Raw genomic sequence first — 11734 nt, forward strand, 5'->3', positions numbered from 1 at the left:
TGATATTATATGTGTGGCTTCCACATGTTCCCAGTGTCTTGTGGCTGTCATGGTCCTGCCTGACCTTGGTTGTTATCCAGAGGGCAAGACCAGGGCAGCATTGTGTTTATGTGGGAATACGTGTTGTTTCACATCATGTATGTGTAACACGTGTTCCCAGTGTCTTGTCACTTTTACCCTACTCCCTTATGTAATCATGTCTTAAGTGATTAATTATGTTCACCTGTTCCCCATTGATGTTGTGTCTTTATAATGCCCTTTCGTTGTCTGTCGTGGGCGCGTTCATTGTCTACAGTGTCTTAGGTCAGAGGTTCATGTATTCCGTGTTTCTGACTGCTGTTTCTATGTTCCAGTGCTTTTGTTCCTGTTTCGTGTTTATTTCCCTGTTTTACCCTCACATGGGTTTTTGTGTTTAATAAACCTTCAGTTTATTATTATTTCAGTCGTGTCTGCGTTTGGGTTCTCTTTTGTTTATACCAGTCGTGACAAATGACTCATGGAATAGATTTTTGGTCATTCCGCCCACCCCTATCTGGCACCATTTTGTGCTTTTTTCAAGAACACTTATCTAAATCTCAAGATCGGATCAGATCGGATCGAATCGAATCAAATCGAACAATGATAATCGATTCAAGATCTTGAGAATCGGAATCAAATCGATTCTTGAATTTTGAATCGAAACCCAGCCCTATTTTGAGCGTGATGCTAATCAGATTCAATGAATTGTGCTAAACTAAGCAGTAACACTCTCCCTGTCCCATTATGAGAGGGAGAAGGGGAGCGGATTTTTCAGGCGAGTTGAAGTACTCCCAAAAGTGCTATTCCGCCATAAAATATAGTTCCTCTTTTAAATCCGCTTAGAAAAGCGCTACGTTTTAATTTGTGCCACCAAACTTGCTCGTATAACTACTCGTCTTAAATAGGAAAACCGTTGATGTGTTTGGTCACTTCTAACTTTATCTCTGTTTGGTACCATTGAATGAATGGGGCTAAGCTGGGTCCTATCGAGGTGTCGAGGCGCGCTCCAGCGCTTGGGTGCATGCACGGAGATGGTGGAGGTGTGTGTCGGCTCTTCTTAGTTAAGGTAATAACATAGTTTAATATGGAAAATGGATAGACTATTCCTTTAAAGGTTTTCATCTCTTTGGCCCTGTACGGATATGGCAGCCATTCTTTAAATATTCTAGAATATCTGCAACTATTTTCATGTTTTTTCTTGCTGTGAAACTCTGCCAAAGCAAGTCTCGGAGGACTCTGACTACTGAAGAACAGCATATTCCTAAAGATCCTTCCAAACAGGTTCAACAAGTGAAATGCATGCCATGACGGATAGTGGCCAATGTGTTTACAATGCTGTTTAGCATCAGTATGATGGCCAAATATAATTCAGGATAAAACTGAAAGAGCACTGATTAAAAATTATCAGTGCCTTTTGAAAAATCAAAGTTGTGGCTTTAAGGTTTTCCTTCAGCACAGTTTGTATGGACACCCTATGTGTGTGTGTGTATTGGTGTGGATGAGTACAAAAGTCGCATACATTTTTTCAATCTGCTACATGTTTTTTCTAACTCTTTTAACTTACCACCATCATCACCAGTATATTTTCCATTGTGTGCCAATATTTTCATGCTTTTGTGTATTTAACATTTTTACATTTCATGTTACCATGAGATTCTCCTACATGATCTCTGCACATACTGATAACTGTACAAAACTTATGTCATTATTTTCATATCACATTTCATTAATGCTGGTGTGGAATAATAAACCGACTTAGAACAAAGCATTATTTATATTGTATTTATGTTGTATTTATTATAATAATTGTTTTAATTTAATAAACATGTTTGCCATAATTGCGTTTACTGTCGTATCTTGGATAATATATAGAAAAAAAGGATATAGGGATGAAAACAAAACATACTGTATAGGGGTGAGCGGAGCACAAACTAACGTAGGGTTAATTCGGCTATTTTACATATTTATACAGGGCAGAGCAATCTGTGATTTTTCTCTTACGGTCAGAAGATGATCTCCTGTCAATTTGTGCAAAGTTTTGATGTGTTGTCGTTAAGATATTGGACAAAGAGTGTTTTGCATGGAAGTAAGTTTCTAAGTTTGGTGTGTAAGTCACCAAATCCAACCTTATAATATTTGAATCACTGTCTTGTTACCTATAACATTACACCATTTTGAAACATGTCAGCAACTCCTAGTAACTGATAGCTGGGAAAACATTTTTACACATCATTTTGATTTATCATTATTAATCAAATTGATAACTGTTAATACAATATCAGGAGAAATAACTGACAATTATGATTTTTTTGTGCAGTACTTTAAAAAAATCTATTTATATGCATTGATGCATAATAAGTCACGTACATTTGTGAGTCTTTTCTGTGACACTTCCACGTTTTTCCGCCTTTTTGCGTGAACCTCACATATTTCTGTTTACGTGTCATTGTCACGTATTTGTCACTCAACTGTTTTGTCCTATTTCCCTACCAGTGTCGGTTCGGTTCAGGGTCAGATTTACATAAAATGACATCCTTACCCAAACCCAGCTCTAACCCTATGTCAGGCGACGATGGTTTAAAAATCATAAAATAAAAAAAATCATGAAAAAAGGTATAAACCACTGATCTATATAAATGACTGGATTGCGCATGACGTCACAACTGTGAAGCCACCGCGCCGCCATGTTGGTATACCCAAACATTCCATAAAATCAATGGACGCGATCAGATTTTAATGATAAAACATCACTTTACAAGTCTTCGTTTTTATATCTGAAGTTACCCTGTACATTATTACAACACAAACGTCCTAAGCATGTACATAGTTATTTACTGAAAGTTGTACATTTTAGTTTTTAATCAGTTATTATACATCATTACAGTATCAGATCAGCAGACAGACCGCAGCATTTAGTATTAATGACAAACGTGCTTCTGAAATCTATATAAATAATCATACTTTGTACCGTATGCATGTAATAATTTGCTGGTTTTATGTTATCTAAACTTACAAGTTACCTTAACTTATTTAGAGAAATAACGCTGACCGTGTAGCTGAATTTCAAAAAAAACTTTATTTATACCCGTGTCATTAACAGAACGCAGCGGAAACACTCACCTTAACGTTTTTTTATAAATCCATTTTCCTGCCCGATTAAAACATAAACATTGAAAATAACACCAGAAATAACAGTTAATTTACGTACACATATCCGCAAAATAATCTTGCGTGACTGATACGCTGTAAAGCGGGTGAATTTAAAACATGATTTTGAATGGAAGTCAATGACACCCTCTGACGGTTGGGTATACCAAGATGGCGGCTCGAACTCTGCGCTGGCTTCACCTCACGCTGTTACGTTAAGCGTTCTATGCGCAATCCAGTCATTTATATAGATCAGTGGTAGGCTATAAACCAATACCTAAAGTGACATCCTCACGCAAACATCAAATCTAACCCTAAGCCCAAGCGTCAATGGTTTGAAAATAGGACAAAACAGTTAAGTAACAAATGCATGACAGTGACAGGTAAACCGAAATACGTGACATGTTCACGCAAAAAGGCGGAAAAACGTGTCGGTGTCACGGAAAAGACTCACAAATTTACGTCTATCTATCTATTATAGGCAGATATATAAACAGTATCCACTTATATAGACAGAATTTCTAGCAAGTGTTACAACAAACCCTCTGCTTGTTACAATTAACTCCACCTATGCGGTAAGTTGTAACGTTTGAACTCCTGTCCCTTTTGGTGTAAAAACTTTAAGTGTTCATTTGTAGCAGAGATGTGAGTGTTGATTGTGTAAAAACATTATTAATTGAACTTTAATATTTTTTTAATGATAGAGCCATAGCCAAAAAGCATTACTTTGTGCCCCGCTTCCCCTACTGTAAAAAGTAAAAGTTAAATCAACTTAAAAATTACTTTAACTGGTAAAGTTTTTTCAACTTAATTGTTATCACTTTAAATGTTAAAATATTTAAGTGGTTACCAATTGAAGTAATTGTTTAATGTTTTTTTTTTTTTTTGTAAGAAAATTGAAGTTTATAAAACGATTCATACAGATTACGGAAAATTTGTCCGTTTTTTAAAAAGTTTATCCAACTTTTACTTTCTACAGTGTATTAAATAACAGTGTAATAACACAAATGTAACTATGGGAATTATGAACTCTCAGAAAAAAAACATACAGAAGCTGTCACAGAGGCAGTACCTTTTCAAAAAAGTACATCTTTGTACCTAAAAGGGGGCATATTAGTACCTAAAAGGTGAAATCCAATGTATAATCATTTGTACCTAAATGATACATAAACGGACCCTTTTAAAGCTTTTCACCTTAAATACTTTAAGTAATCGAATTGCCCCATAAGACATCCTTTGCTTAGAATCTGGAAAATTGTACCCTGTACATTTTATTAAGCAGCTTCTTGAAGTCTCACCCCCTAGGATGATTTTAAGCAATCTTACAAGAATTCCCATCTATTATGGGCAACGACTGGCAAACTTTATCTGCATATTTTGGTTCAAGGAGCATATATTTGTATAATATATATGTATAGTATCAGAGGTCTTCAACCTTAATGGATAGGCAAAAGGAGCAAGGACCCCCAGTACCCAGGATCAAACAAAGATTGGATTAACATACTTTGTTATGATGGTTATTTTATGATTATTATGTTATAATCATAATTTTTGTATACACAGTTGTTAATACGACATAGATTAGTGGATTTCAACGTGGATCAGTTTTATATACTGGAACCTTAATTTTAATCAAGTTTTTTAATAATTTATATCATTGGCCTTTTAATTAACTTTTTTTCTTGATGTCTATTTTTTATTTTAAATTCAAACATATTTTGAGGACCCCTCCAGTCATACCACGATTTACCCAAGGAGGGCGCTATATGACAATAGATGACATTGCATCAGTATTGAAAAGATCCACTGAGTGGCGCGATGTTAAATCTTTGCACCAGATCAGTCCTCTCTCTTCAGTTCACACAGCGGTTCGTGCGTGTATTCGGATTCACCGCAGTCACCGCAAAAAAACGCTGCGGTTGTTTCTCACATGATAAAACCTCATCTGTAACTTAACATCTCTGGTTATTTTGATGCATCTTGTAAAGTTGCCATCATTTTCATGGATAGTGTTTCTCTTTAAAATGTTAGGTATGTTTAAGGGTCAGGTGTATTTATGTCAGCATATTTTGGCATCGATCTCATTACTCTTAGTTGAGGCGTTGCTTGTCGTAACTTTTTAGACAACATGGAAAACATCGTCGTCTTTGTCATCTGGGTGCCGTTTCAAGGGCTTCGTGGCTGACTTTGAGAAGAAGGAGGAGGAGCCAAACACCATTTCTGCTCTGCTCTGTGATCAAGCGATTTTTAGCTAACACTGTGTGTGTTGGTTAGGTAGTCTACACTTGTAAGATAGCATTTTCTCCCCATATTACTTAATTAATGTGATTATGGATCTCAATCCAGTACAAGTATTGGTATTCAGAGGCAGAGAGAGAACTGGGGTTTCTTAAATAGGACTAAATAACTTAATTATTTTTTGTTTAATTGTAAGAAATTTGTATAAGCGGATTCTACTCATTTTATGAAACTTGTATTGATTATTTAGAATGCAATGTGGATGAATCTAAACTCTTTTATCTTTCCGAGCTCCCCTACAGTTTGCTGGAGGTACTGCAGGCAGTAGACATTTTAAACAGAGGGAAAGCACTTACTTCACATGCCACACGTCCACACATTAAAATGGCTGACCTCAATGTTAAAAAAAAGATATATATATATATATATATATATATATATATATCGTCATTTCTCATGACAATTTCTCTCGATTATTTTTCATAAAAATCTAAAGTAAAACATAGTCTATTGTAAATTATATAGTGTTTAAAAATGATGATTAAGTAACATATGGTGGTGTGTGCACTGTGCACTACAGGGTTTTACTTATTGTATTTAATCAGCCTCGTGTTTGGTTTTTACGATTTTTTCGGTCTTTGTGTGACTTGGAGAGTACATTGATAAACCTGTCCTGGACATACCAAACTCCTCCCACGGGTCACAGCTCCCATCCCCCTCTAGCGCGCAATCTCCCTCCCCCTCTCTCTCTCGCGCAATTTCCCTCCCCCTCTGTCACGCCAGCTTTGTCTGTTAAAATAAAGGCAAAGTCAAAAACGTTTGACGGACTGTATTTTTACTTATAGTATTTAACATTAACACGCTTTTTGGGCACATTGTGTGTAGACAGCTGGTGCTATGGTTATGTTGAAAGAGCAGCAGTAGAAGCTTAATTCGAAAAACGAAAAAATCTGTTTGGTTGCTAAAAGGTGGTGTAACAGTCAATAATATGTACATATATATTATATAATATCCAAATACTTTAAAGGAAATTTAATTTTTGTTGTCTATAAAGTTCTGAATGTACATTTTACATAACCACCCTATTATCTTTGGGGTCAATTTGACCCCATTCAAAGTTTAGCATCTTTAAAAACATGATTGACATAATTTTTTTGCTTCAGATTTCATGACGTTTCCTTATTTAATGAGGACAAGTTGATAAACCAAAAATTTTCATGATGATATTTTTTCAATGTCCTCTACACATTTTGTAGCATCTGTGTTCTTTGGGGTCAATTTGACCCCAGGTTCTTTAAGCTGTATAAAACATAGAAAATATTAAAGTTTTACATACATTTGTTTTGGTTGTTTTTGGGTGATATTAAGATCACTATTTTATACATTCAATATGTAAAAATTAGAATTATTCAAAAATCTTCCCTCTGTTTCAGAGAGTTAACCTAACAACCATACTGCAAGAACCACTGATAGTTCACATGATCCTAATTCTCATGAGAACTTTGATATTTCTGTGCCATGGTGAAGGGGAAAACATAATTCTCATGGTTTACATCAGAACAAACATATAAAAGACTGCACAGAAGCATACTATCTTTGTGCTCTATGGGGTCTCTTTTTACGTTCACTCTCAACTGAAAATGGCCTCTAAGCAAAGGTTTTCTGTCAATGAGATTTTGTCAAAGCTGAGACAGACGATAATGTTGAAGAGGGCCCTGATTATAAGGAATTATCCTCAGATGAGCATGAGACTTATGTTGACCCTCTTTTTATTTCTCAACCACTAGGCTACAACTGCAGAGTCAGGCTTGTAACCCGAGAGGTGCTGGTTCGAGTCTCACGGCCGCTGGGTTACGACTGTGGTGCCCTTGCGCAAGGCACCTTTACCCTGATTGGTCCCCGGGCACTAGAGTAGTTGCCCACTGCTCCGGGTGTGTGTGTGTTCACAACTCACTGGGATGGGTGAAATGCAGAGGTCACATTTCGGGAATCCGTTACATACTTGACAAGCTTGTCACTTTTCACATTACCTTCCAAAAATGGAAAGTTATTATGGACCCGCTCCCCACTTGAACGACAGGCTAGACCAGGGATGGGCAACTTCGGTCCTGGATGGCCAATGTCCTGCAGAGTTTAGCTCCAATCTTGATTAAACACACCTGAAGCAGCCAATTAAGGTCATAGGGGCCAATCACACCAAAAGCGTTTATGGCAGTTGCAGGCGCCTTTTTTGAATGATATTCTATGGGCAGGGAGCGTTTGCGCACTGTTTATGCGCACCGAGCGCCTTGCGATTTTTGCCCCCAGCAGCAGCAAGTGCTTTTGAAGGAGCGCTGAGGGCAGAGAAGCGCCCAACGTCATTTGCGTCTTTCCATTGTCCAATCAAATGAGGGGAGAGGCGGGCCTTACGTTCTGGTGAGGGAAGTTTACAGTTGCTTTGAAGAACAGGACTCCACTCGATCACTCTCTCCTGCATGTTTGTGCACCTCTCACCCTCAAACAAGGTCAGAGCAAGCGTCCTCTTTTTAAAGTTTCTGCTAATATGACAGTTAACAGCAAAAGAGCGCTCGCGCTTAAATATTTGATTGACAAGACAGCTGTCTCGGTGGTTGCTTAGCAATGTAAAAAGCTGCGTCGCACTGCTCTTTTTTTAAAAAAGGCAGTGCGTCACTTCACGTCTTGCGTTTCCAAGCATTTAAATCGCTTTTGGTGTGATTAGCCCCTTACTAGGCATGCTAGAAACTTTTAGGCAGGTGTGCTGAGGCAAGTTGGAGCTAAACTCTGCAGGACACTGGCCCTCCAGGACCGAAGTTGCTCATCCCTGAGCTAGACTAAAGGCCGAAGTATAGTACATTTTTTACATGTACTTAAGGGTCCGCGTACAGTGCACGTGGCACAATTTTCATAATCAGAAGAGTGTGCACATACTGTATGTGCACCACCGGATTTTTGAATCTCCACGGGCACGTACATTGTATGCGTAGGTCATGCATATGCCTACATGAGAACGTAGTATGTAGCCCAAGAGATGCATTGCATTTTGCCGCAATGCGCATGTGTCAAATGTCTGTGTACATGTAGGAGTCAAATAAACTATATTTGCAAGGCTGTACTTTCGACCGCGTGCGTACATTCACGCACACGTTAAAACATAGAATACTCTGCCCTTTAGGGGCGATTCATATTTTACGTATTTCAAATGTAGAGTCTGTCACGTCCCCGGAACAGGTAGGAGGATGCAAGTGCAAAGTTTGAAATAAACATTTATTAACTGAAATAACAAAACAGACAGGAACAGGGACCAAGACATACACTGTAGTACTGACACAAACTGAGGCAGCGATCCAGCAACTGAACATACAGGTGACCGGGAAATATATACACAAAGACTAATTGATAACAGGTGTGATGATTGGTAATCAGTGAAAAGTCCAGATGACAACAATCAGAACAGAGACAACAGAAACAGGGTTGAAACCGTGACAGGGTCAAGATCCAGGTGGGTCGGCGCTGCAGCCAGTTGAAAATACGTCAACTTTTCAGAATGTCACATCGGAAGCTTGTTGAAAAGGAGGAAATCATCATGGTCGCATTTTTCATGCGGTTTTAGAGGCGAAATGTGAACCGCCCCTTGGTGCTACTAATGCCATCAAATAGTTTCAGGGCCCACCAGATATGTGCTCAGCCATGTCCAAGAGCAAAACAGCATTGAGCTTTTCATTACTCCATCATTTATAAAGAACATACTTGAAATGACAAACCTAAAAAGGAGGAGGGTGTATAGGGACCATTAGAAAGACTGATGTGACTGACTTGCAAGCCTACACTGGATTTCTCATTTTGGCAGGAGTGTACAATTTTTTTTCTTGGGGTCAAATTCATGTTACTATCCTTATATCCTTATACCTATACAATTTTAAGTCAATCAGTGAGATTTTTTTGGGGATTTGCAAATTTGTCCATAGACGTGTAATTCTGGATGTATAAGGGGTGGGCAGTGGAGAGTTTATTTAAAGGGCTTATGTAGTCATCAAAGATATAAATTACCTGACACAAACGTTTTAGTAAAAAAATCATATTCTGTAGGTTTCAAATGATACATGTAGTTTTATTTATAGAGGCAGAGAGAACTAGGGTTTCTTAAAAAGGACTGAATAAATAACATTACAATTATTTATTTAATTATAAGAAATTTTTACAAGCGAATTACATTCATTCTATGAAGCTTACATTGATTTTTTTAGAATGCAATGTGGATGAATCTAAACTCTTTTATCTTTCTGAGCTCCCCTACAGTTTGCTGGAGGTACTGCAGGCAGTAGACATTTTAAACCGAGGTAACTTCACAAGCCAAATGGCATGACATCAAAATGGCTGACCTTATGTTTTAATAAAAAATATTGACACTAAAATTTCTCATCACAATTTCTCCCGATTCATTTTCTTTAAAAAAAAGAAAGTAAACACACTGTAAATGATATACATCAGTGATTTAAAAATTATGTTTATTTATAACAACACAAGTAACACATTGTGGTGTGTGCACTAAAAATGTCTGTATTTGTTATTTGATCAACCATGTCTGTTTATTACGATTTGCTTGGTCGTTGTGTGACTTGGAGAGTACATTTATAAACCTAAGCAGACAAACTCCTCCCACGGGTCACAGCTACCATCCCCCTCTCTCGCGCAATCTCCCTCCCCCTCTGTCATGGCAACCTTGTCTGTTAATGTAAAGGCAAAGACAAAAACGTTTTGCCTGACTCTGTTTTTTACAGTCTGTGGGGGGGACTGTATTTTTACTTACAGTATTAACCCTTAATAAGACGTTTTTGTGCACATGTATGTAGACAGCTGGTGCTATGGTTATGTGGAAAGAGCAGCAGTAGAGGCTTCGAAAAGTGTTTATGACCAAGACGAAAAAATCCGTTTGGTGGCTGAAAGGTGGTGTGACAGTCAATAATATGTCAATAAATTCAAATTGCACTTTAAAGGCAATTGTTGTCTATATGTACTGAATGTACATTTTACTCCCCATATTAATGAATGTAATAATGAGTGTCAATCCAGGACATTGTTTTATTTAGAGGCGGAGAGGGGGGAGAACTGGAGTTTCTTGACTGAATAACATTCATATATTATTTATTAGAAATGTGTATAAGCGAATTACACTCATTCTATAATTATTACAAAATTATTACATAATTATTTAGAATGCAAAGTGGATGAATAAACTCTTTTATCTTCCTGGGCTCCCCTACAGTTTGCTGAAGGTACTGCAGGCAGTAGACATTTTAAACAGAGGGAAAGCACTCACAAGCCACATGGCATGCCATCAAAATGGCTGACCTACCTAATGTTTTAATAAAAAATATTGATCTTTCTCATTATTTCTCTTGATTCATTTTCTTAAAAATATTAAACATACTGTAAATGATATACATCAGTGATTTTGAATTTATGGTTATGTATGACAACACAAAGGACAGATGGTGTTTGCAATGTGCAATAAAAAATGTTATTATGGACCTAAAAAATAAAAGTATTTGTTATTTATTTACTCCGTCTCTTTTATTACTATATGTTCATTTGTTGTTTGACTTGGAGAGAAGGCTACATTTTTAAACCTGGGCAGACCAAACTCCTCCCACGGGTCACAGCAGCTACCATCCCCCTCTAGCGCGCGATCTCCCTCCCCCTCTAGCGCGCGATCTCCCTCCCCCTCTGTCACGACAGCCTTGTTTGTTAATATAAGGCAAATAAAAACGTTTAGCGGGCTGTATTTTTACTTACAATAGCTTACCATTAACAACACGTTTTGTGTTCACACATGCTTAGAGAGGTGCCACGGTTATGTTAAAAAACAGCAGCAGGAAAGCTTTGTAAAGCGTTTATGACCAAAACGCAGCTATGTCCGTTTGGTTGCTGTAAGGTGTATGTCAATAACATATGCAGCACGTTAGATGCAGTTTTCGTTGTCTATAAAGTTCTGAATGTAATTGCCAAACCAGGACATTTAAAAACATCTCTCTCAATCTGACACATCCCTTGAGAGATTTATCCTTGGTTTAACTATTGGCTTTATTTGTATTATAATAATTTACAGCACATTTACCACAGAAAGCACAGGTTAATCACGATATTTGCAGTAAAACCGTGTCGATACAATGATCAATCAGTCTGCCAAAACACATCGTATATAAAACCATATTGTATATTTATGAACGGGCTGTATACCTGTATCACCCCAAACAATTATAGTGACCAACCGAAAAATAACATAATGTGCAAACATACATTTGCTGACCTTCACATTCAAGTAATTTGTGTG

This window comes from Misgurnus anguillicaudatus, chromosome 3 (assembly GCF_027580225.2).
Source record: "Misgurnus anguillicaudatus chromosome 3, ASM2758022v2, whole genome shotgun sequence".
Taxonomy (NCBI): Eukaryota; Metazoa; Chordata; class Actinopteri; order Cypriniformes; family Cobitidae; genus Misgurnus; species Misgurnus anguillicaudatus.